This window comes from Onthophagus taurus, chromosome 1 (assembly GCF_036711975.1).
Source record: "Onthophagus taurus isolate NC chromosome 1, IU_Otau_3.0, whole genome shotgun sequence".
Taxonomy (NCBI): Eukaryota; Metazoa; Arthropoda; class Insecta; order Coleoptera; family Scarabaeidae; genus Onthophagus; species Onthophagus taurus.
Genome location: NC_091966.1, coordinates 19,244,647 through 19,271,836, shown reverse-complemented (window position 1 = coordinate 19,271,836; position 27,190 = coordinate 19,244,647). Strand labels below are relative to the sequence as shown.

Here is a 27,190-nt window from a genome sequence, read left to right as displayed (position 1 = left end):
CTTGAAATAATGATCATTATTTTGTAACTGACGAGGTGCTTTTAAAGATGTTGTTAATGTAATATATTATAGGTATAAGAAAAAGCCATGTATGGTAATAAAATTAATTCATAAAACATTGTTTCGTCGACTAGCTCAACTTCATTTAACCTGACGCTAAAAAAGATAGCTGGCATAAAAAATATCTGTCCAACAAACAATTTCTGCACAAAATGTCTCTACAAAAATTAACTGAACTCAACTTTTTCACAATTTTTATATCGCAGTAATAAATTCACAATGTTCATCAATACGTGGTAAAATTAAATTAAAAAAGGGTGTATCAGGAAGATCAGGAATAAAGTCGATATTAACAATAACCCTATAGGGTTCGCTATAACTTAAAGCAAAGCCATTAAAAATGCAAGTGAGCATCAGATAAAATTATGTTTAGAGGTTAGAAACAAAATAACGTAGTTGCAAAAAAAATTAAATTGAAAAAAAGCGGGACTTCAAAACCAATGTTTTCATAAAATAATATTTTTATCTTAATAAAAAATTCTTCGAAGAAAAATAAAACTTAATTGGTGGCGGATGTAGAACGAAATGTTGTGTATCAGATTTCTCAGTTTAATTTTTTATTTGTATGATATATACCTGATATAAAATGTTACAATAAATGTAGTCGAAATCATTTCATTTGATTTTAAAATGCGAATATTTCAAGCACAGGAAATAAATACTTTTTACACTCAAGCAGGCTTTATCGGAAACTTGTGTTCATGGTATCGCACGGAAGTGATGCACAGTGGTTTTCGGGAATATAATAAATGCAATGTTTAATTATCATATACGGAATTCCTGATGATGACCAATCGACGAAACCATTAACATAAATATACATAACACCAGTAACTTAAACGTTATGGATTATCAAGTATTTTCTATGTATTTAGGAAACTTATTCTTCAGGATTTAGTTCATTTTTTGGCAATATGCTGTTTGTATTTTTATTGCGAATGTATCAGAAACAATAACGTTGTATCTAGTAGTAATTTTAGGTAGTATTTTATGCATCATATACGAATCAACTCTGCTATCCATTCGAACAAAATTACTATTGTACCCATGATCAAAACGTTATGCTATATACCATTAAGTGAAAATTGTTTTGTAGCAACAACGTTGGATTGCTAATCCGAGATAAGTGCTTAATATTTGTCAGTGTAATTTACATTGATCTAATCTCAGAGGCAGAACAAGTCGCATTGCTCGAAATGCGACCTTTGGCAAACCGCTCCTAAGATATCGCAGACCGATCAATAAATTTGGCAACATATTATAAATACAATTTCAGAGCGCTCTAAAACTATGCTCGAAAGCGATATGACAGTTATTTTAAATAACACCGAGCTGTTCAAACGATTGATTTCATGTTTATATCTATTTGGCTGATTACAAATTATTTTTCTTAGAAAATTTCTGGGCCTTTTTTTTTGTAAAGCTCCATTTGTTTTTGACATGGTAATCATAACATTCTGTATTGATCTCACATGACACTTATTTATAATATCTTTCGTTTTCTTTTCATAACGTCTCCTTCTTTATTTCTGTATTATATTATCCAATATTTAATGGCCAATTACTGAAAAATTGTGCAACGTGTACTTATTTATTCAACAACGTGCTTCTCTTCAAACCAATTTCTTTTTAATAATTATATATATTTATAATAAAATAAAATAATACAAAAGTATGTCAGAAAAAGATAGTTTCTAATTTAAATAACTTTCAAATGATTGAGGCGCAGTGAATCGAAAACATAAGTAAATCTTCAATTTTATTCAGAAAACTTTAATCGCCACTCACTTGTTAGATTGGACAATTATATCATGTCATATATGTTTTACATCGTATATTTTTTCACCTACTATTTTTAGGATACAAATTGTAAAATTTGGGTATATTTCTTGACACTTCCGGAAAAAGCAGTCAAGTCATCTCTTGTCTCACTTTCTACTGTTTAATAATGATGATAATATTAAAGATCGTAATCGTGATACACATTTAGATACAAAACTACAATCACATTGGGTAATTAGAATTGATACTTTATACCAAAAATTTAGTGATATTCCGAAAATGTTGCGCACTTTAAAAAATGTTCTATAATTTATCGAGAAACGTTTTGCAAATGATGTTTCATTATCAATATCATATAAAAATGCAAAAAAAATTGAATGTAGATTATTAAATGATATTTTAATCTCACATCAATAACTGTGAAAAAATGAATTAAAAAAAAAACAAATAATCGGCGTTTATAGGAACCAAGAAAATATATTTGGGGTATTTAAACTGAGTTAAACTTACTATAAAACAGATTTTATTTGAACTTAATATTTTAATTCGTTTTTGAGAAATAAATTTTTCAAAATTATGATTTATAACTTTAACCTATCATAAGTAGATATGCAGAGATTAATTAAAACAACAATTACATGAAAAATTTTAGAACTAAAGAAACAATTTTCAACTCATTAAATATTAATTAAATTTGCTTTAAAATGGTTTTTATTTCATAATGATATCTTTATTCGTTCTTGAGGTACAATGTTCTTGTACATCTTTATTCGTTCTTCTAATTGGATTTTTATAACGGCAATAATTTCAGAGTTGAATTAGAAAAGTCGTAGAGTCAAGATTTACGAGAACAAGTGAATTATTTCTGGTGTATCTAATCTGGACTAAATTAGTAATAATATTGTTCTTATGCCATCTTAAAATGTTGCTTTGTTGTTGAGATATGATTTTTCAAATTTGATATCTACAAGCTTATCATAAAAAGTAAAGATGAATTTAAAAAATCATAATGTCAAAGATTATAGAAATAAACAAATAATTATAACATTATTTAATATTCATGAAAATTGCTTTAAAATGGTTTTTATTTCACGATGATATCATAATTCGTTCCTGAGATACGATACTTTAAATAGCACCTTAATCAACGTAAGCTCAATAAATTCAAAGCTGCAATAAAAAATTATATCACCGGGATATACAAGAATAAATAAATTAGTTCTGGCGTATCAAAACTACATTAAATTTGTAATAATATGGTTTTTATTTCAATTTAAAAACTTGATTGCTGGAGATATAATTATTTGAAAAACGTAAAGTTGAATTAAAAAAGTTATAATGTCCAAGTTTGTAGAAATAAATAAATAATTTTAAACTCATTATATATTAACTAAATTTGCTTTAAAATGATTTTTATTTCATGGTGATATCTTAATTCGTTCCCGTGATACGATGCTTGAAATTGTATTTACATCAACCTTAACCTCAATACATTCAGAGTTAAATTAAAACAATCATATCATCAGAATTTATATAAACTAAGAAAATCTTTTTGGTGTGTTTAAACTGGATTAAATTTACTATAAAATGGTTTTTATTTCATCTTAAGATTTAGATTCGTTTATGAGACATGACTTTTTCAAATTTCGTATTTATAAACATAATTTATTATGAAAATGAAAAGATGAATTGAAAAATATTCAAATGTTGTAGAAATAACAAATACGGGGAATTTTATCATTGTATTTTTGATGTATTTTATCTTAATATAATTACATTTTGAGATATGATTTTTTCAAAATTTGAATTTATAAAGCAAGTGGCAAGCGTAACTCATCTTTTTCACGTTTTTGTGTGACACTGATAGGCTAACATTTTCGAAACGTCCATTGATCGGTAATGTAATAATGAATTTCAAAAAAGCCCGGTAATATCAAGATTCGGCTGAATTTCAGGATAAAGCATCATTTCCGGTTACGTAAGTTGATTGAAATGTAATATATGAATGTTTTTCGAAATTATGGAAGCACATTCTGCTTTAATGCATGTTTTTATATCATGTTAATATTGGGAAAAGTTAGCATTTGGGAATTCCCAGGTAATAGCAATAAGAATACAACATGAGAATATCATATTCAGTTTCAAAAAGTAAAAGAAAACACACTCTGTTGCTGGATAGATAGCACTCAAAAATAAAGAATCGTTAAACTCAGAACCTACAATGTCATAAAATATCCGCAATGCGAAGTGATTGCGTTATTATGTAACCTCACCATAAACCGCCTTATAAAATAATTCAATAAAGCTCTCAGTTATTCTGGAGATTTAATAATCCTAGTTATGGGCAAGTATTAAAATGATTACACTAAAACGTTGATCTGAAAGTCAGCAAAGAAGCGCAGCGTTAATGGAAGGCGTTTCTTGCTAATGTCATTTTTATGTACTTAACAACTTTTGAACATTTTATATTTATAAATTTTTAATCTCTTAATATTCTAAACATGGCGAGTTTTATTATTGTTTTTTAAAAATGCAAATTTTCTTATTTAATTCAGAGTAGAATGGAAAAGCAGTAAAAAATGACCTAATTAACATATTATATAAAATTAAATATTCTGCAAAGAAGTAGGTTCATCAAAAAAGTGACTAATTCTACAGGAAAAAAAAGTGAAAAAGAACAGAACGTTGTTATAACGAGGTTAAATATTTAATGCGCGAGGGTTCTGTGCTGTGGATAAAGTGATATCGAGCTTAAAAATACAGGGCAACTGGGGAAAAGTAGGCAGGGATAGCCTTTTAAGAGTAATAAAACGAAACGATGCCATGGTTTGCATAATAACTCCTCCGGGGGGAACGAATCCGTTGAAAGCTAATGGAGACAGAACGTTGAAAATACCCCAAAAAAGAGCCAACGTATCATAAAACAATAACCTGTCAAGCGCAATATTCACATTTTCTTTCCCGTACCTGTGTCACATAACAAAAATGTATATGGTTTATGCGATTTTTACGTTGTTTTATGTCACATCTAAGCATACGACGTACATAATCATTTCTGCACAGATTTATATTTGGTTACTAATTTACTTGATATTGTAATTAACTGAAACTCACCACATATCACCAATAATTACAACCCTGTCAAATGCAACGGAATGAATTCCCGTTAATTTAATATTCCTCTAATTAATACGAATAATTCCACAAAGAGAGATTTAATCACAATTTCAGGTATCAAATTGATTGTATTTAAAAAATAACAAAAATTATTTACATTTTTTCTATTTATTTATTTAAACGTCATGTTATTTAAAAGAATATTTCTTCGAAAATGATGCCGAAACTGTATATGTGCAACTGTCAGGATCGCGGTTGTGCCATACCACTTAATGTTAAGCGAGCTTTATTTTTTCTAAATATAACTCACTATAAAACAGAAACGTATTATAAACGTATTCTTATGGCATCGTCTTGATTGTATCAATAACAACGTTAAGAAACGAAATAAAATCGAACTCTTCGCATATAGAAGAAATCAGATAAAGCTGTCGTTATATTTATGGGGAGAATATGGGGTAAGTTTTAAAGTTTTTCGAAGCAAATAAAGAAATTCAGTATTTTCGAATTGGGTCAAACAAAATGTAGCTTTATTAACGTATTTTTGTTGGCACGTTTTATGGTTAAATAAAAACTTCTTTAAAGTTGCATAGCAGGAAAAGTAGTGCATATAAAAATAAAGTAAAACTTCGTTAGTACGGACTTCGGATATAACGGACAAAATATTTTTAAGTCACACTATTAATATTATCTATTTAATACATTGATATATTCAAATATAAATGTTAGCGCTCATAGATACAGCCCAACTTGGGTTATTCCCAAAGTTGCTCTATTCCATGTTCATAGATTATCTTGGGGTATATCTCGAGTTTTCTATACGATTTATACACAATGATTCAAAAAACCGCTGACAGACTTCTAGAGTAGATAATACATGAAAAATTAAGATGAATAGTCTTATTATACATCGGGTCGCAAATGTTTCCTTAACGAGATATAGCGGGTCAAAGTTTCTTTAAAATTAAACATTATCTGCAATCAAAGGGGCAGTATTTTCGTGTAAAGTGATCAATTATCTATCAATTGGTCTCCTACAAAACTTTGATCAAAGCAATAAGAAAAACACGTTTGTAGAAAATTTGTTAATCCAATCAAAAACTGTTGCTTTAATCAAAGTTTGTAAGAGACCAATTGATAGATAATTGATCACTTTACACAAAAATACTGCCCGTTTGACAAAATTAGCAGTGGCGTTGACAATATTTTAAAAAAAGGGCTTTTTATTGCAGATAATGTTTAATTTTAAAGAAACTTTGACCCGCTATATCTTGTTAAGGAGGCATTTGCGACCCCATGTATATTAAAAAGAAGATGGCGATCGAGTAGATAACACGCATGTTGTGGCTCTGATCGTTTATTAAATTAAAACAAGTTGTGTCTTATCAAAAGTTCCCACTACACAAGTGATACCGCCTACTATTCTCTGTGTGATAGTGCAGTGCTTCAGATTGGCTCCCTTTCTTTTATTCTCAAATTATTTAATCTTAAATTTATAAATCTACCACATCATGGTTTTATCGCGATCACAAACAACGGAGATAGAAGAAATTATTGTCAAGGCATTTCAAAAGAGGGAAATCTTAGAACAGATTACTCTCGCAATTACGACCATGGTGGAAAAACAATTGCAAATTGTTATCAATAAGTATGAAGAAAAAATTAAGGTTTTAAATGCGGAAGTGGTTGATTTGAGAAAGGAGAATGGTGAGATAAGGATGGAATGTGCCAAAAAAGTTGACGAGTTGGAGCAATACAGTCGCAGGAATAATGTACGTCTCTTCGGAGTCGAGGAGAACGACAAAGAAGATGTTGTCTCTCTTGTGACGGATATTTTCTTTAAACACATGGCTATCAACATAACACCAGCTGATATTGATAGGTGTCATCGAACTGGTAAAAAAACTATTTTGTCAAGCGAGACGGAAAATGATTCCTCTACCAAGAAACAGGGAAGAGCGCGTCCTATTTTAATTAAGTTTTTGGGATACGGAAGTAAGAGGGAGGTGCTACGTGGAAAGAAAGGACTGAAGGGGACGTTGTACAGTGTTACCGAGGACCTTACCCGCGACCGATTAATTCGTATGAAAGCGCTCAAAGATAAGTATGGAAAGTTGAATGTTTGGTCGATCGACGGAACGCTTTTTTATAAGGATAAATGTGGTAAAAGAAATAGGTGCACTATGTAGCAAACTGTAATTATTGTTTGTTATGAATTTATTTAATTTTTAGCCACAAACATGTAACACATGCATTATCTCATTTCTTTTGGATATATATATTTTTTTTCATTACTATTGCTGTTACTCTTTATTTTCTATTTTTTTAAAATTTCTTTTCGTTTACTTATTTGATTGATTTTTTTTTTTTTTTTTTTTTTGTTTGTTTTGTTTACTTTTTGAATTGTTCATTCATTGGCTTTAACTGTTTTTTCTTATACTCTTTCTCTATACGGTATGGCGTGCAATTTTCTAAAGATTATACATTTAAATATCAGATCATTGCGATCAAAAATTGAAGATTTGAGGACGTTGATTGCTGATACTAATGTGGATGTGTTGGCCTTGTCTGAAACCTGGCTACAGGATAATGACACTTTTCATGTGGATGGATATAATGTGATACGCAGAGATCGGGGGTCGAGAGGTGGCGGAATTTGTTTTGTTTTACGTGATTTTTTGGAGTTCTCCATTATTCCGTCTTCTTTCGAGATTGAGCAGTTGTGGATAAAAGTCCGTTTTGGTTGCGAGTGTCTGTGTGTTGGATGTGTGTATAAGCCTCCCGCTGTTTATTACAGAGGATTTCTGGATGAATTTGAGAATTCGGTTGTAAGTTGTCTGAGCTTTACTGATCGAATTATATGTTGCGGTGATTTTAATGTTAATTTAATCAATATGGATAATTGCGATAGTGAGTATCTGTTGAATTTGCTAAATTCCCTTGGAGGTCAACAATTGATTGATGTACCTACAAGAATTACTTTTGGAACGGCTTCTCTGATAGACTTGTTGATAACGTTCGAAAAGACTCTGGTTCTACGCAGTGGAGTGCTCCCGTGCAATTTGTCTGATCATGATATGGTATTTTGCGATGTTGGTGTGAATGTAGGTAGACAATCTCCAGTGTTTAAGTCTCTACGACTATTAAGGCGTATTGATAGTGTATCTTTTCTGCATGATTTACAATCAGTTCCATTCAATTTTATATTTTATCTAACTGATATTAACGACAAGGTCTCATTCTTTACACAAGCCTTAATTGATTTATTTGATATTCACGCTCCAATAAAGCAATGTCGATTTACCAAGCCTCCCGCACCCTGGATGACTGATAATATTAGATTAATGATTAAGTTGAGAAATGAAGCTAAAACCAAGGTTAGACATACTAGCAGGCCGGCTCATTGGGAATATTATAAGACCCTTCGTAATCTCACTACTGCAGCTATAAGGAATGAAAAGCGAGCTTATTTTGGTTCTATTGCTGCTACGGGCAATACCAAACAGATGTGGAATAACTTGAAAACTTTGAACTTAAAACCAATTAAAAAATCTTGTCTACCTTTAAATTTAAAACATCCTGATCTGATTAATAATTATTTTGTAGGCAGTGTAAATGACATTATTAAAGATTTACAGGCTTCTGACCTTGATCTGTACAGTTCTCCTATTTATGGTAGTCAGTTTTCATTTAAGACTGTGGAGATCTCTCTGGTTTTTGACGTGATTGCATCTATTACATCTTCTGCTATTGGTACTGATGGAATTTCCATTGAGATGATCAAACTGTGTTGCCCCACCATTTTGCCATATTTAACCCACCTACTCAATTGTTGTTTAGTTGACCATGTCTTTCCCTTGGAATGGAAACGCGCAGAGGTTATTCCTCTGCTCAAAAAGGATAACCCACGTGAGTATAGTGACTTGCGACCAATAAGTATTCTCCCTGTTCTTTCTAAAGTTTTAGAAAAGGTTATGAAAGCTCAATTGGTGGAGTATATGGAGACCAATAGTTTGCTCCCTTCAGAACAATCGGGTTTTCGATGTGGGTATAGTTGCACAACATCAATGTTAAATCTAACTGATGATATATTGTCCGCTGTTGACGTGGGAGAGAGTACTGCTGTGGTTTTTTTAGACTATTCAAAAGCATTTGACACTGTTAACCACACCATTTTGAGCAAACTACTTCGTTATCTGGGTTTTGGTGAAGGCGCAGTAACACTATTGAGTAGCTATCTTAGTGATCGCACACAGAGGGTGAAAATTGATGATGCCATCTCTGGTGAACTCGCACTTTGTAATGGTGTTCCCCAAGGATCTGTGCTGGGACCTATTTTATTTTCTATCTATACGTCACAATTTAATAAATTTATTAAATTCTGTAAAATGAGTACATATGCGGATGATACCCAGCTTTACGCTTCATACGCGACAGCGGGCAGTGGTATTGCCGAGGCTGGTATTAGCGGTGACCTTGATACGATTTTTGAATTAGCAACATACCACCAGCTTAAAATAAATCCTGACAAATCTATGTGGATGAGTTTTAATGGGCAACAGCGCAACCCTACTTCGCACTTAGCCATTAAGATGAATAACACCTTAATTAAAAAGGTCTCTGAAGCTAAGTGTCTTGGTATGATTTTAGATACTAGCTTAAGATTTAGAAAACAAATTCAAACATATATTCAGAGATCATATTTTTTTTTGCGTCGGCTGTACCCGCATCGTTCATGTTTACCTTTGAAATTAAAAGTGCTCCTCTGTGATATGTTTGTTCTTTCGCAATTTAATTATATGTCTGCTGTATATCATAGGGCTATAGATGCGGTCACGTCACGAACTATACAAAAGGTTCAGAATAGTTGCCTCAGATTCATTTATGGGATTCGCAAATTTGATAGAGTTTCTTATAAACTTAAGGATGCTGGGTGGCTGAACATGAGCTCTCGACGGGAGTTTCATAGTTTGTCTCTCTATCATAGAATCGTTACCTCTGGAGTCCCGGAGTACCTGCATCATAAAATTAAATATAAACCACAGTGCGAGGGAAGTCAGACAAGGTCAGGTATTAGTTTCTATCCTCCAAAACATAGAACATCACTTTTTCAAAGGTCATTTACATATCATGTTTATAAATCGTATGGAAGCTTGCCACATGCACTACGTCAACTGAAATATGACCAATTTCGAATAAAATTGAGGAATATGATTTTTCAGCAGTCAACGGGTCTTGTCTGATGTTTGTTATTCTTTGTTTCTCTGTGATTTTTTTGTGACCTTATTCTTATTGATATAAAGTCATTGTTACGATGTTAACAGTTAAGCCATCAGTTATTACACTGAGTCCTTTTTTAATTTTCATTATTATTTTTTTTTTTTTCTTTTTTTGCTCCTCATTTCTTTTTTTTTTCTCTTTCATTTAATTTACGTTTGGGTCTTTTGGGCCCTTTCATTTAATTTAATTATGTTTAAATTTAGATTTGATATGATGCGGGTGATACTGTATTAATGATTTCAAGATTTTGCCTTTGTTTTTTTTTCTTTTTATTTGTTATAATTCATAGAACTTTTTTTTTTTATTTTACGGTTGGATAGAACAGACTATTCTGGATCCCGCCGTTTGATCTCCATACATTATGTATATATTTGTATTGTAGTTTCTTTTTTGTAATGGAGACAATAAAGTCATTTATTATTATTATTATTATTATTAAGACTTTTCAGCTTAATTTTTGATGTATTACCTACCCTAGAAGTCTGTCAGCGGTTTTTAGAATCTTCCTGTATATCAAAGTCGGTAGTCCTAGTATTAATTGTTATTCAGCGCTAGATTGTTGCATAGTTTTCATTCATATGTCCTATTTCATATGTCCTTTAATATGATGATACAATCGTTCTATTTGCTCTCATTGTCAGATCTTATTAAAAGAAGATTTAGGTTGTTCACCTGCAGAGGTACATACATACATACGTACATACGCCCACACAAACGCCTCAGCGCTGCCATCTCGTGCTAGCTTATCTGCCACTTCATTGCCAGCAACCCCAGAGTGACCCGGGACCCAGATGATTGTTCTCTTACAATCATTAACCAGAGCCGACACCGTTTTCACGGCTTGCAGCGCCTGGAGAGCGGCTTGACTGTCTGAGAAAATTCGTACTGTCATGTTCTTCACCCCTCTTTCAAGAAGGATTTTAGCACCCATGTCAATAGCAAATACTTCCGCCTGGAATACAGTACAGTACGTACCCAGGCTGTAGGCTTGCTTAATTCGAGGTGTCTGGCAGTATACTCCTGCTCCTACCCCTTCAGGCGTTTTTGATCCATCTGTGTACAAGCAAATGTCTGCCCGAACCAGAGAATTTTCATTTTCGATCCAGGACTGCCGCTCAGGCAGTACAATCTGGTATCGAGCATTAATCACTGATAGTGATACCACCAAATCTGACGGCATTGATAGCACAATATCAGTGCTTATAATGTCTTCCGCAGCCCATTGGTAGGACATGTCGGAACAGTTTTGAGCATATTGCTTAAATCTGTAAATGGTTGTTCTAGCCACTTTCTCTATATGCAAATGCAGAGGAGATAGGCCAAGCAGAACCTCCATTGCTAGAGTTGGCGTTGTGCCTATCGTACCAGAGATTGCCAATCCAGCTACTCGTTGAATTCGTGAAAGTTGACTGATAACTGAAGTCTGTCGGACTTTCCTATACCAGGCTGCTGCTCCGTATGTGATCATAGGTCTAACCACAGTCACATAGAGCCAGTACAGTCTTTCAGGGGTAAGACCCCAATTTTTTCCACAAAGACTGCGACAAGTCCACAAGGATAGTCTAGCTTTGTGCAAAACTCCCTGCAAATGTCCATTCCAACCTGCAGAGGTAGTTTTTGGTCAACCATTACGACTCTCCGGTGAATTTTTTAATCAAATCGTATAGTAATGTTGACACTTATCAAAAGCAAATCTTAGACCGACCACGACGTTTCATCATTCTTCACAAAACAATTTATTAATAATAATAAACACTTATTTGATTCAAATTTTGTCTTTCTTAAATTAGAAGGAAAGACACCTTCCTTGTCACCTAGATATGAAGGCCGTTTTAAATTGCTCAAAAAATTTTGGTGTAATGAATTATAATTAAAAATATAATGTTTCCAAATTCAATTTCTTCTCGATCTCAAAAGATTAAAACTAAAAAGAGTGTAACTTTTTCTTAATTTTACAAGCCTTATCGTTATCTTTTTCTTTTATTGTATTTATCATTTTGGCGGAAGAAGTATCTGTAGCGTAACCGTACAGACCCGCTTCGCTTGATGTCGAAATCTTTTTATTTTATCAAAAAGCTTGAGATAAGTTAGATATTACTATGTGATATTACCTCCAGGTGACCCTAAATACCATTTGCGCTGGGTGTAAGGAAGAGAATCTCTCGATAAACATACAAAAGACAACCGTTGTGCCTTTCACCAGGAGAGGAAAGTTGGATGTACTAATCCGCCCAACTATCCACGGTGAAGAAATTCCTTTCTCAAAGGAAGTCAAATATCTAGACAAAACCCTCTCATGGAATGAACATTTGCAGGAAGTTTTACACTAAACTAGACTATACTTGTGTACTTGTCGTAGTCTTTGTAAAGTCGTTAACGTAGTCTTACCCCTATATTGTATGATGATTTGAATTATAATCATGTACAATCTTCAAATGTTCAACGAGTAGCTGGATTGGCAATCTCTGGTGCGATAAGCACAACGCCAACTCTAGCAATGGATGTTCTGCTTGGCCTATCTCCTTTGCATTTGCATATAGAGAAAGTGGCTAAATTATCATTTACAGATTTAGGCAATATCCTCAAAACTATTCCGACATGTCCTACCAATGGGCTGCGAAAGACGTTATAAGCACTGATACTGTGCTATTAATGCCGTCAGATTTGGCGGGAAGACTATCAGTGATTAATGCTCGATACCAAATTGTACTACCTGAACGGCAGTCCTGGATCGCAAACGAAAACTCTCTAGTTCAGGCGGATATTTGCATGTTCACAGATGGATCAAAAACGCCGGAAGGGGGTTGGGGCAGGAATATACTGCTAGACACCACAGATTAAACAAGCTTACAGCCAGGGGACGAACGTACTGTACTGTATTCAGGCGGAAATATTTACTATTGACATGGATGCTAAAATCCTTCTTGCGAGAGGGGTGAAGAACATGACAGTACGATTTTTCTCAGACAGTCGAGCCGCTCTACAGGCCGTGAAAACGGTGTCAGCTCTGGTTAATGGTTATAAAAGAACTTTAAACACACTGAGTTCTGATAGAGTTTCTCTGATATGGGTCCCAAATAACTCTGGGGTTGCTGGCAATGAAACGGCAGATGATCTAACACGAGGGAGCAGCGCTAAAGCGTTTGAGGGGCCTCAGCCAGCAGTTGGTATATCATTTGCGTTGGCCAAACATAGGATTGGACGGTGGGCTGAAGAGAAACTTCGCCTACTGTGGACCAGTTCTCCTGGAATGAGGCATGCTAAGATGTTTATTAACATCGCCATTGCCAAACCCGGGAATGTTTTAGGACTTGCTCGTAGCAGCATTAAAGTTCTAATCGGTATCTTTACTAGGCTCTGCCGATTAAAAACACACCTCAACTTGTTGGGTCTAGCCGACGATGGTGAATGCCGACTATATGCCTAGAACGAGGAGACGGTCGCCACTGCCCTGATGTTAATCGTATCAGGTTCCCGATTTTTGAATCGCAGTTTATTTCCCCAAAGGATGATGACAATGACTTTTCACCGAACAAGGTATTAATGTATGTTAAGAGCATTGGACTGCACGGTGAAATTTGATAACGTTATCTATTGGATACAGTAGATCCTTAGGGTCGCTGTGCAAGGTTGGTTGGTCCGCCTACCCGATATGTAATTTATGTAAACGTAATATTAAAAAAATGTAATATTAAAAAAAATCAATACATAATATTCCTCCTACCAACACGTTCTAATAATTAAAGATCTCTAAATAATTCTTAATTCAACACTAAATATTATAGTGATACACAAAGACTATAGACGGCTAAACTCGAAGGTTTCTAGTTCTAGGTCTAGTGTTAGTTCTAGTTTTAGTTGTTATTCAGCGCTAGATGGTAGCATATTTTTATTGAACTAATAGTAGAACTGACTAATACAGAAGGCAACAGTAGCTGTCCAAATTTGTGTGCATTAAAATTATTCATTCAAACAGTTTAAAGTGTAAATTAAATATTTTTCATATACCGTAAACGTAGGTGGCTTTGGCCGATTTCTGAAACTTGTTTCTTTCCTCTACCATAAAAAAATTGATGTAAAATTTTCTAATATCAAAGTATATATGACTTATACAGTGTGCTAATTAATTATCGTATCCGACGTCATCATTGCAAGTATGCAACCAATATCACAGTATTGGTATTGCAATACGCGATTTGCGTATGATGCGTATTGCACTGCGATATAGGTTGCATACTTGCAATGATGACGTCGGGTACGATAATTAATTAATACGCTGTACATACTATAAGGAACTTAAAACTATAAATATGAGAAAAAATTGGTCCCTCATATTTTCGTAAATCACTTGAGAATGTTCTTGCATTTACCCTTGCTAGAAGAAAAGTTTTAGACCAAATTCCAGGGATTGAAAATCTAGACCCAAATGTACAGCTTAATATAAGCGTCTCAGTAATAGATCTTCTCAGGACAGAAGGTTTCCTCAACAGACCCAAGGCACTAAGAGGAAATAAGTGAGTGCGCTACCTGGTAGAAGCATTTCCGTTTCGGATATTCAACCAGAAGCGATCGCTGGACCAAGTCAAGTTACGAAAATTTCTTCAGAAAAGGCAAGACGAAGAATTTCCAATGACTCTGAGTCTCCTATAATATTTTCATTTCTTCGGAGATTGAGGACTGTGATCTTGATCTTGATCTGAGGAAGTTGGCGTGGAAGGTCTGACAACACGAAGCAATGACAACAAGACAATTGAACATATTAATAACGGAAACTTTGTTTTATTTTTATATGAAAAGCAAGTTTACCCAGGACAAGTTATTCAAATTAAATTAAAAAATAACAAATCAATGGAAGTGGCCTTCGTCTGAAGATACCAAAGGATGGTATGAAGCTGAAGTAATTTTAGAGGTCGTTAATATACCGCAGCCCTCCAAGAGAGGATTTTTTACAATTAATGAGAGCAATAAATATAATTAAGTTGTTTTTTATTTATAGGTAGGTACCTACCTATTTGGCTTCTTATTCCAACATTTAATTACTTTTGTAAACAATAAAAATGTTATTTTCTTGCATATTTTTTTTGTTTTTTTTTACTACAATGGGCCTTAAAATTATTAAACTATTATTAAAATCTTAATAATAGTTTAAGCTTTGGCCACCACTTTTTTTTTTAAATGGCATTTTTCAAATTACGATAAATTTAATTTTTGGCCTGTTGAAAGTACTATTAGTGGCATATCTCCTGCTGTAAAAAACCAAATAAATATCTTTCTCTTATCGACACTCCCTTTTCCGCATTAATCCGTTATATCGAGGTTTTACTGTATGTTAAAATTTTTTATGAATACAATTTATTAACTTATATTATTATTTAGTTTGAATGATTTATTTATTTCGTCCGAGTTCATACACCAATTCATATGGAAACAACTATTATCAAAGTTGGCAACATTCGGTTGCCTTCGACAATTTGAAAGCAGTAATGATTTAAAATTGGATAGCATGTTACGTATTCGCGACTAATGGTGGTACCATTTTGGCAGCGTTGCATTTGGACGTCCAATTTTCCTGAAAGAAACGTGATCCCGAGGGAGCATACTCGTATAGTATATCGTGGACTAACGTTTAATCTCGACTCAACGAACATTCAGGGAACATTTGCAACATTTCCCCCAGCGCGCAGAGGTAGGTCGGTTTACTCGCTGTAACTAGTGTTGATAAATGTTGCAACGCGCACCAGTCGACGTGTGCGAGGTACGTCAAATAGCGTGATTATCGTGTTGGTTCAGCACAACTAATTTATTTTACTTTTGACAGTTTCAGTAAGAGACCACCAAAAAATCTACTTACAGTAATTGTTTCTTCTTCTTGAGCCTGTGGTGTTAATTCTTGTATGGAATCGCCGCTTCCTCTTCGACTGGGAGCTCCACAGACGGCTCTTCGGAAGGCGCGAGCGACGAGCGAGCAAAGACCGCATTGACGGCGGCCGTCGCTGCCGCCGCGACGCCTCCCGCTGTTATCCGCCGTCAGCTCTCTGCCGCTCCCATCGCGACAGCACGCCACTGCACTGCTTATATCGGCGGCAGCCCTTTGGAGCTTCCCGCCCCCCTTGCAGCTCCGACACCACCCTTAACACCGCGAAAATCTGTTTTACACCAAAGAGGAAAACTTAACACTTAAACGCGCAATTAATTAATTATCACAAAAAATAAGTTCAAAAACTTTTTTCGAAAAAATTTTAAGGTCCGTTGAATTATGATTTTGACGAAGTCGTTGAAGAGTAAAAGTATCTGTGAAATAAATATATTTTTTTTATTGGTTTTATAATGCGTTATTATAAATTATTGTAAAGATATAAATATTACAAGAAACAACAATAATGAATGTTTAGGTATAATAGGGTAATTTTGATACATTTTTGTAAGCTCAGTTTAATAGTTATTGTTAGAATTTATTCAATATCTTCTAAATTTAGCACATTTACTAAAAGTTGAGATACCATGTGTCACATTACATTTTAAACAACATAACCAAGAGATCAAGAAATTCCAAGTGGAGTTAAACAATTATATCACGGGGATTTGCGAGAACCCCAGAGTCTTATCTTACTTAATATTATTTTTTTTTTATTTTGTTTTCACCTGGGAAATTCAATTAAACAAATTTTGCACTTAAAGGTGAAATGTGTTTATTATTACTCTACTGGTTTCGCTCCTTTCGGAGCATCCTCAGGAGTTCGTCAATTCAGTTTTTGACCTTCTAAACATGCTATCTGATATTTTGTTAAAGTAATTCACTATTAAAAATGTAAATGTTAATTCTTAAACATGTGCTATATCATAAAATACCTAATAGCATGTTTAGAATTTCAAAAACTGAGTTGACGAACTCCTGAGGATGCTCCGAAAGGAGCGAAACCAGTAGAGTAATAATAAACACATTTCACCTTTATGTGCAAAATTTGTTTAATTGAATTATCGTACTTAGTTTTTGAGATATGGTTTTTATAAATTGGTATTTACAAACTTAACACTTTGCTGACCGGTGACGTGTTAACTCGTCTTTTTATGCCCAAATGTTGTTGACCGGTGACGAGTTATCTGTTTCAAGTTATGACACCCAAGGCGATATTGAATATTGCAAAAAAATAGCGTATCGTGTTGTCACTTTTCAATAATTTTGAAATAAATTGTAGTGATTCCGACAGTGATAAATCTGACATTATACCACCAAAACGGCAAAAAAGGAATGTTATAGAATCCGATAGTGAAAGTGATTTTGAAGATTGGAATGATATGAAGAAGCTTCTTGGGTTGTTGATATTGATGGGACAAACTAAAAAGCTTGTTGGAGATTACTGGTCAAAGGACTCTTTGGTTGAACCACCAGCAAATCTTTACATTTTTCCATTTCAGTGATAATGTACAAAATGCACCTAGTAGAGTACTTTGTAAAATTGTATTACTTTATTCCAAAAATTCAATCTATGTATGTACGGAAACAACAATTATCACTTGATGAAGCAATGATACCATGGAGAGGACGTCTCAACTTCAAAACATATAACCCGGCAAAGAGTACAAGATACGGTATTTTACTGAGAATGGTTTGTGAAAGTGAGTCTGGGTAAATTTGCAACTTTCAGATTTATTCGGGTGGAGGACAAAAGCTACAAGAAACTATTATCAGTATTGTAACCGTATTTTGGTTATTGGCATCATGTATATCAAGATAATTACTACAACAACGTTTTTACAGCAGGTGTATTATTAGAAAAGAAAATACTTGTATGTAGTACCATACGAGAGAACCGTGGCTTGCCATAAATACTAATAGAAAAGTCTAAGAATTTTGATAGACGGCAAATGACTTTTTTACGGAACATTCTTACATTCTTCTTCCCATATGAAAAGATAAAAGGTAAAAAAAGCGGAGTGTAAGAAAAGCGGAATAAAAATTATACAAATGATAAAGTGAAACCTTCGTGCATAATACAATATAATAAACACATGAAAGGAGTCGACCGTGCAGATCTGTATTTGCGAACAGCAGTATCTATCGAAAAAGTATAAAGTAGTATTCTTTTTCAATTGTATTTTGTTTAATGCATTCAAAATTTACTCTAAAAAGTACAAAACAAACTAACATACAAAAAATTTCTACTAGAAGTAGCTAGCAATGGATTTCACATCACCTGGCGCATTTCTCCTCACACTTCTAAAAGGCACTTCCAGGCTTTCAGGAAAACCAAGCGACCACATTTTAGAACAAATAATCAGTGACGTAAAAGATGACACCCTGTATAAGATACTCTAATACAACAAATGACAATCTATTTGATATCATCTGAAGAATAATCGTGCCAAGTTGAAGCTGTCTTGAATGAATATTGGCTGAGATATGGGTCTTTAAATAGCATGGTGAAATATGTAAAAAAAACTTAAAACCAAAATATCTCGAAAACGAAAAATGCTAGGTACCTACCAGTATCTTTTATCAAAGTCAACATATTTTTTCGCATATAATTAAAAGGTGCAATAAAAACTATAGCATTCCATTTAAAATAACGAAGTTGAGGTCTACTTCCGGGGGAGCGGAAGTGACCACCATCTTGAAACTACTTTAGATCGTAAGATTGATATGAACCTCCCATATAAACTAAATTTTAGACACATAAATGTAATGGAACAGAGAAAAACGGGTGTTGTTAACTTTCTGGCGGACACTGTATAAATAATATGTCCAAAGTTTAATTCTATTTCATTCAGTATAAATAAAATTTATTGGAGTTTATTTAAAACGTTTTACTTTCATATTCAATTTTACAAAAAAATAGTCGGTGACATAACATAGTTTCTGTGTAAAATTGCCGGTCAGCAAAGTGTTAACTTGCCATAAATGGGTATGCAGAGATGTTTCAAAATCTATAGCATAGAAATTTGCAGAAATAAAGAATTAAATTTCGACTCATTTCATATTAATTAAATTTGCTTTAAAATTGTTTTTAGTTGGTGTAGATATCTTAATTCGTTCTTGACATACAATAATCATATTCTATTATTATCAAGTTAACTTATAAAGTTAGGGATTTGCGAGAATGAAGGAATTATATTTGGTGTTTTGAAAGTCGATAATTTTTACCATAACATAAGGTTTGAGATATGCTTTTTTTAAAAGAGTTTCATAAAGAAAGGTTTCTTCAGAAGTTCTCATCGCCTTTTTATCCTTGTCATATGAGCCGTATTTCGATAACCATTTTAACAAATACTCTTATGCTGCTGTTAAATCGTTATATCAGATCAAGGGATAGGGTAAGGTAAAACAGCACTAATTTTACTCTGGGACTAACTACTATACTCGGTAACTAATCTCGTTTAGAATTAGGGTTAGAGGTAAGTAAGTGGAAAGGTACTAATAAGACGACGATTACAATAACTCAATTAAAATGTATGATAAAAATCAATTATTATAATATGCACTCGAAATCATTACATAAACAAAATGGTATTACCGATTATTTCTTTTCTGCAATACTTCATACCAACGCGTGGTCGCAGTAAATAATAATAAACTATTATAAACACAATTGGAAAGAACACATTGATGTAATTTTCTACAATTATAAGGCAGCTGTTAGCGTAGAGGCCAATAACTACGAATCGAGGAAGACCTTTTTATGTGTACAAGTAAATTAATTAAAACTAACTCTTTGTTTGCTTAAAACTAACTTCAACCCCGACAGCAAGCCTCCGTAACGTAGCAACGCTGAGAGAGTCAACAACATCCATGCAGTGAAAACTTGAGGCAAAGTAGTGTTATTTTCGTGCAAGATAGGTTACGACCCGATAAACATGGTGAAGGAATATATAACTACCTTACCACTTTTCCTAGACTTTGCCAACTGGAAATTCTCATACCTCCATAATATACCATAATATATAAAAGCACAACTCAAAATTAACAAAATGCAGAACACTTTGCAAATGAGGAAGAGATTTACGAGAAATATGCTTGCATCCAACCCTTTCTGTATCTCAATCTAAACCAGAATACAGTGTGTTAATTAATTATCGTACCCGACAAAGTATGCAACCAATATAAGCATAAGGCAGCAAAAAACGGTTAAAGACCAAAGAAAATACGGAAACTCACCAAGCGTTCGACAATCACGACAATAACGCACGATCAGCTGTCAACATCTGGTTACTAATTTAAAATTATCCAAGCTATGTTTTCGATAATTCTGGTGGTATTTATGACCCTCAGAAACAGTAGTGGCAGTAATTATCACCCCGAAAAAGTACCTAGAGGTAATTTATGACAGGTTCTCTTAGCGAACTAGGTCCAGAGACGCACTTCTTTTTTTATTTTATTTTAAATTCAACAAAATAAAACAGAAATGTAGAAAAGAATATAAATTTAGTTATACTTAAATGCTATTACAGAAAAAAGTAAGTATTAATTAATAATATAAAAATTAAAACATATATTTTTTATAGTTATCTTAGAATTAGTGCGAAAAGATAATAAATTATATAATTATAAACATAAATTATTTAAGCAAATATACTTTTTAGAAAAATTTAAATAAATTATTGTATTTTCATACAAAGTAATGATATTTAAGTTTTTAAATATTATGCTTTTGTAATTTCCGTTAATGTGGACCTGAACAATTTTCTGAACGCCAGAGTTTAGGGTTCGTAAACTACCTGTATGCAGTCATAAAAACCACCAGAAATATCGGAAACTATACCACTACATATTGAGATATGCAGCCAATATTACACAGGTCACGTGGGTTACGATAATTAATTAACACAGTGTACTGTACAAGAAGAGAATTGAGATCTGGTAACAATAATCTAAAATAAATTTAGACTTCTTGGATATCCATTAAAAAAAAATCTCTAAGTTTATAAGTAATCTTCATTCTTTTTATGACTATTTGTAACGATATTTATATTTTATAAATATCGTATACATAAACATCGTAATACAAAGTTCGATGCGGAATGAAAAATGAGACACTAAGCTCACCTTTATTTGATATTTGTTTGATGAATCTTTAATGAATATGAATTGTATGATGTGCGATTAAGATTGTTAACTCCTGTTCTGTTAATCGCTATATATACAGCGATTTTTAGAAAACTTTTGATATAAAATAGTTGACCTTAACATATTAATATAGTAATGAAAAATTGTTTACTATATCTCATAATAAGATATTGGAACCAACAAGGTGTAGAAAGAACGAGACGCAATGTAGACAACGAAATAATTTGTGTGTTATAAACCAAGCTATGATTTTCGTCTCGAGCAAGTAAATTGTACAATAACTCGTTTTATGTCAGTATCAGCATAACGATATTAATGCTTAATACATATGAAAGTAATAAATTTACATATAAAACGTACCAACGTGAGGTAGGTATGGCACATCTACGACAAGGATGCAAAATATTCTTACTGATGAAGTTTTCGCAGATAACGATGATGTCGGTATATTAGATAACCTAAGCGGGCCACAACTCCGGGTAAATGATGTCGTCAAGTTACATAATAAGGGAGTTTGTACTTTGAAGCCCCTTGTACATTAGTATAATCCTAGTATAATCATTAGTATAATTTTAAATTGGGCGCTTAAATTCTCGGTCCCCTTAATTTGAATGTGGTGGTTAATTGACAAGACTTCTATTTAACTTGTTTGTTTGGATATTTCATTCTACCGATTTTTTATTTAGATCGATAAATCGCCATAGTGACTAACATGCATTATACCGTTACTCGTCAAAATCTTTATCTCTTCGAAATACGGTTTTGGGAAGGAGAACTATAAAAGTATATCTAGAAAAGTAAGTTTAATGGATTTTGTAAAAAGCAGCAAAACAATTCAATTTGGGATTGGATTTGAATATATTTTTGGATTCCTTTACGGAACGTAATCAATAAAGAACACAAGGAATACAATGTTATTCCCAGGAATTTATTATAAGAAGATTACGCTCAAAAGTTCTCAAAAGCTGCCTTGGTTCGATAGAATCCTAGTATAACAGAATTAACATTTTATTTTGTGTTCTTATATTTTTATAAGATATATCAATTGTTGATCCAAATAATAAACTGTTGCGAATCTTTGATAATCATGAAAGCATAAAAGTTATAAATTTGTTAAAAGACAACGAAACAGTTATAGTTATCAACTTATGTAGCACTGCGTTTTAACTGGAAGGCCTATTTCGATTTAGTTGAAACATCCGGAATAATTATCCTTTGGCATTTACTCCTTCAAATAATCAGCCTATAGATATCTTAAAAGATCATAAATTTATTACATCATCACTAGCTGATTGCTCATATCATGAACTAAACTACGCTGCTCTGTCCACATAAAACAATTAAAGAAATGAAAAAAAAAATCGTCGTTGATAATGCAATAGGTCGTATGTCGAAAAATTCTGGGTTGAAAAATACAAAGACACGTAGACGTGTCAAGACGATACGTCATATATGAAAATAGCAGATACTTGGCTACAGCAATTAGTCGTATGTTACCTTACATTGCGTTTTACTTAGAAATACTTGCTTATACTAGAATTTGATATTTCTAACCACAATTTTATCACTTTATCCTAGTAAACTGTAAATTACCGAAAACTTATAGTACAAAAACTAGAAGAAAAAGTAGTCCAATGTTAGAAAATAGCAACACTAAATCGCATGATACACAATGGAATTTCGAGCAATCAATTCAACTTCTGGATAAGTTGTAGGAAGAATTTTCAGAACGACAAAAAATCATTAATGAAGATATAGCAAATAAGGTAGAAGAACGTAACGGCTTAATAACAATTTCATAGTCAAAATAATTGAAGAATAACTAGAAAGAGTATATAAATGAAAAAAGTCTCTTTATAATGAATTTCACTTATTGAAATAAGTGCTACGAAAATCTTTTACGCCTGAGTTCATGATGTGTCGATTTTAATAATGTTAAATTTTTAAACTTGTTGAAATTTTAATATGTAGTGATTGTTATTTACATCTTAATATCGAGATTCATCATTTTCACTCTTTAATCTTTGACGTAGTGCATGAATAAGTACTTATTTCAATAAATTAAACTCAATATAAACAGATTTTGTTTCATTAATATATTTATATTTTATGATGAACATGGAGAAGACCATTGCAAACAAGAAAGAGATCGGTTCGTAGAATAATACTCTGGTTCTAAGTATATACATATCTGCAGAACTTGAAACGTGTAATTCAGATGATCAAGCTAAACTGCTCCCTGTGACGGTTTAAAAAACAAGAAGAAAAGCAAGGGACAAACTGATTCTTCAAACTGGAATATGTTGAAAAATGCAAACTGAAGATTACACGGGTAGGATAAAAAGTTAAGATAATTAGTTTTGTAGCATACATTCGTGGAAAGCCAAAAAGATGTATGTTTGATGCTGCATCAACCTCCAAAACACAGGCGTAATTCTACCTAATGAATCTGGCAAACAAATCGGATTTAAATATTATTTAGAGATCACGAATGGCAATGCAAAAATTCGACGGCAAGTATGTAAAACAATAGACATTTGGTAATCATTGTCTAGAAAGTTAGTGTTAGACAATTATAAGGAAATTTTTAAAGATGTTTCCGAAGATGGAATCGCACTACTGTCGATTTTCAAATGGAAAACTGTATTTAGAGCCTGCATGGAACAGTTGGCTGTATTCGGTTTTTCTTGACTATTCTAAACAAAATAACAAAAGGTCGTGCTTTTTGGAAAATATCAAGGTAATAAAACTGATTCATTTTTTTTGTGGGTCATTCATGTATGATCCACAAAAATGGATATTTAGTAGTTACCTTTTTGAACAGCACATTGCAAGGAAAAACAAAGCGCTGGGAGAAAAAATGAGAACAAAAAATTGATTGAACGTTCTTCAAGGTCACACTGAGTGTGTACGCAGTTGATCTCTAAGTAGAGTTGTTGGGTCTCCGATTAGCGACAACAACTGTATGTTTTAAAAGAAAACTTAAAGTTCATAACCTCACATCCTACAATTTAAATCAAAAAGATGTCTCTCGTTTTGAATGGTTTGAAACTAATGGAGGTTTAGAAAGGTACGTTTTAGTTTCAATTATGCTGACCCTCCCTCTTAGTGAACTTCAAAAGCACAAACCTTTCCAAATTATAGTGTGGAGCGCCGACTGTACGAATCAGAATCTTAATATCAAATTATCAAACGGTCTTCTCGAGTAAGCTATGGTGCAAAATATAATTATGGAACTAAAGTAATTAGAAGTAGGTCATACCCAGTTGAAAACAAATGCAATTCACAGCACATTTGAAAGGAAGCTGCAAATAAATGTAGACATTTGTGGCATTGCTGATTGTATACGTATACGCCATAGAATGTCATTCATCTTTAGTCCAGTATTCGTCCGCACTTCAGTACCTACCAAAAGGAACTATTCATTATAAATTGAAATTTACAAACATGTGTATTATATAATTCACAATGAGCCACAGAATTAGCGAAACATTTGCAAAACTTTTAATGCAAGCCAACTATCCCTTTTACAATAGCATGAGTCATAAAGGCTGTGAGTCACCACAAAAGTATAGACAATTGCGTGCACAAATCAAGAATTGTGTATAAAAACTAAAATTGACTAATTTTAAGCAAAAGTTTTTATAGCTACTTAAAAAACTACTATTTTTAAGCAGTTAACAATACAGGGCTATCTTTTATATACAGGATGATTCTCAATCTGCACGCATAAACTTGGGGATTTATTCCTCATGACGAAAAAGTTGTAGCAGAAGTTTTTCTGTTTTCTAGATATCCGTCATATTTACTTTAAAATCAAGCATACATAGAACATTTTAAAATAACATCTCGGCAAGTGTTCGCAGTTGTTCCCCATATTTTCTATATACAATTGGACTCCCCGAATATATGATCTCTCACTGCCGTGGCCTAAACCAGGGTGGATTTAGCAAGATATGCTCAGTATTAACTTCCGTGGCGTAGATTATGCTTTTTAAGTGACCCCAAAAATAAAAATCTAAATTATTCTCTATCTCAAAATTTATGCGTGTAGGTTAAGAATCACCTGTATAAAATTAATCTTTTTGTATTTTACTTTTTTACGAAGATACTTTATCTTATTATTACTTTATCGATCGATTAAAATATTGTTTATCGATATTGGTTACAAGGTATTCCTAGAATAACTATATTTTATACAAATATCTTCAAATTTTGTAAAAACTTACACAGAACTGAGCAACATAAAACTGATTTTTTAAATTACTAAGAATCGTAAAAATTTATGTAAACAGTTCCGAAATTACGCAAAGATTTTTCTTACGAACAATTTAGAAGGTGGTAAAAATTAACAAATTAGTTCTGCAAATATCTGTTACAACTAGGGCTCTTAATACCTATATTACCGATTTAACGGTAAATTTCTAAATAAACCTCACAATGTTTACCGGTAAATCAAATTTTTATACACGTTATTCGGTGCAAAAACACCGTACAAGACCGTTGTTATATACGATAATCGTTCAAACAAGAAACATGGTGTAAACTAAAACGGCTAACTGTACCTACTTACGTCTATAAAATCACTTATTAAATCAAAAATTATATCTACTAAATGGTAGCAAAAGATTGTACCTTTTTTTATAAAGTTCTATATTTCTGAAAATTTACGAAATTAAATTAGTAAATTGCAAAATGTAAAATAAGATTGAATGAGATTTTGTGCTATTGAAATATTACACTCATCTACTTGAGGTTTTAGAACAATAGAGTTAACAAGGCATACTTTCAAACATCAGGGAATTTCGATTGTTCCATAAAAAAATTGAATTGTATGATACAAGGAGTAAATGTTACGATAACACAAAAAAAGGGTTTTAGCATTTATACCACCGCCTACCGACTGCAGCAAATTGTATTTCCTTTAATATACTCAAAATGTCAGATTTAGTAGTAAGAGTGTCTAAAATAATTTAAGTAAATCAGCTTTCCTCGTTGCTAAAAAAGCTAAGAAGACTTATTTTTTAAATGAAGGCAACTTGATAAGAAAGCTAAGAAACTAATGGTTGACATCCAACAAGCTGTTTAGACAAGTGCACAGAGTTTATGAGAAAGCCATAGGCAATCATTATCGAGTTGGATTAGAAACAACAAAGAAAAAAAATAGAAGAATTTGATCTAGTTAACCCAAAACAAGTTATAAGAGAAACAAAAAGGATCAACAGCAGAAAAGGCTATGGTCGCAGAGGTAATTATGATACTCAAATCAGGAAACCTCCAAACGAGACTATCTCCTATAACCAATCTCATTACTACCGCGTATTGTTAAACTTTTAAAATCTATTTCTCAAACGTTTAACCCCAACACTAGAAGCAAAAAATGTATCCCATTCCATCAATTTGGCTTTAGTATACACTAGATCAAGTGCATAGAATCACCAACGCTATTGAAACAGCATTTAGAAGGAAAGAGATTCCATGCAATAGTTTATCTGGATGTAGGAATATCATCTAATAAAATCTGGTTAGAAACTAAACTAAATGTTATAATGTCTAAATAGTACGCGGATCTGTTGAGAGTTGATAATCATAGGCTGATTTATGAACAAGTCTTTAAACCAGTTTGAGTGGAAAAATAATGTCAATATTAAACAAAAGTACCAGAACGAGATATTAAGGGACATTGTGAATGCACCTTTGTACACAAGAAATATAATAATAACAAATTCAGAAGTACGATCAAAGACTTGCCCATCAATGAGAAGCCATAAAACTCTTGGACAACAGCCAGATAGTACACAGACTTCAACGAACCAAACCGTTTGAGTTGGTGTTGTGTGGTACAGTGAAAGTGGGCACGAGGCAGTGACAATAATTCTTAGCAATGTC

General features: G+C 32.9%; 1 protein-coding gene across 2 annotated transcripts in view; it reads right to left on the bottom strand.

Moving 5' to 3' along the window:
- The window catches only part of LOC111414277 (uncharacterized), a 347,116-nt gene that overhangs the window by 202,947 nt on the left and 116,979 nt on the right, over positions 1 to 27,190 (bottom strand). The window contains exon 2 of one of the 2 annotated variants that reach the window (XM_071198118.1): positions 16,091 to 16,530. The exons of the other annotated variant lie outside the window; for it this stretch is intronic. The gene's annotated coding sequence lies outside the window, so the exon portion shown is untranslated. The remainder of the gene's footprint in view (positions 1 to 16,090; positions 16,531 to 27,190) is intronic. 2 annotated transcript variants of the gene reach the window in all.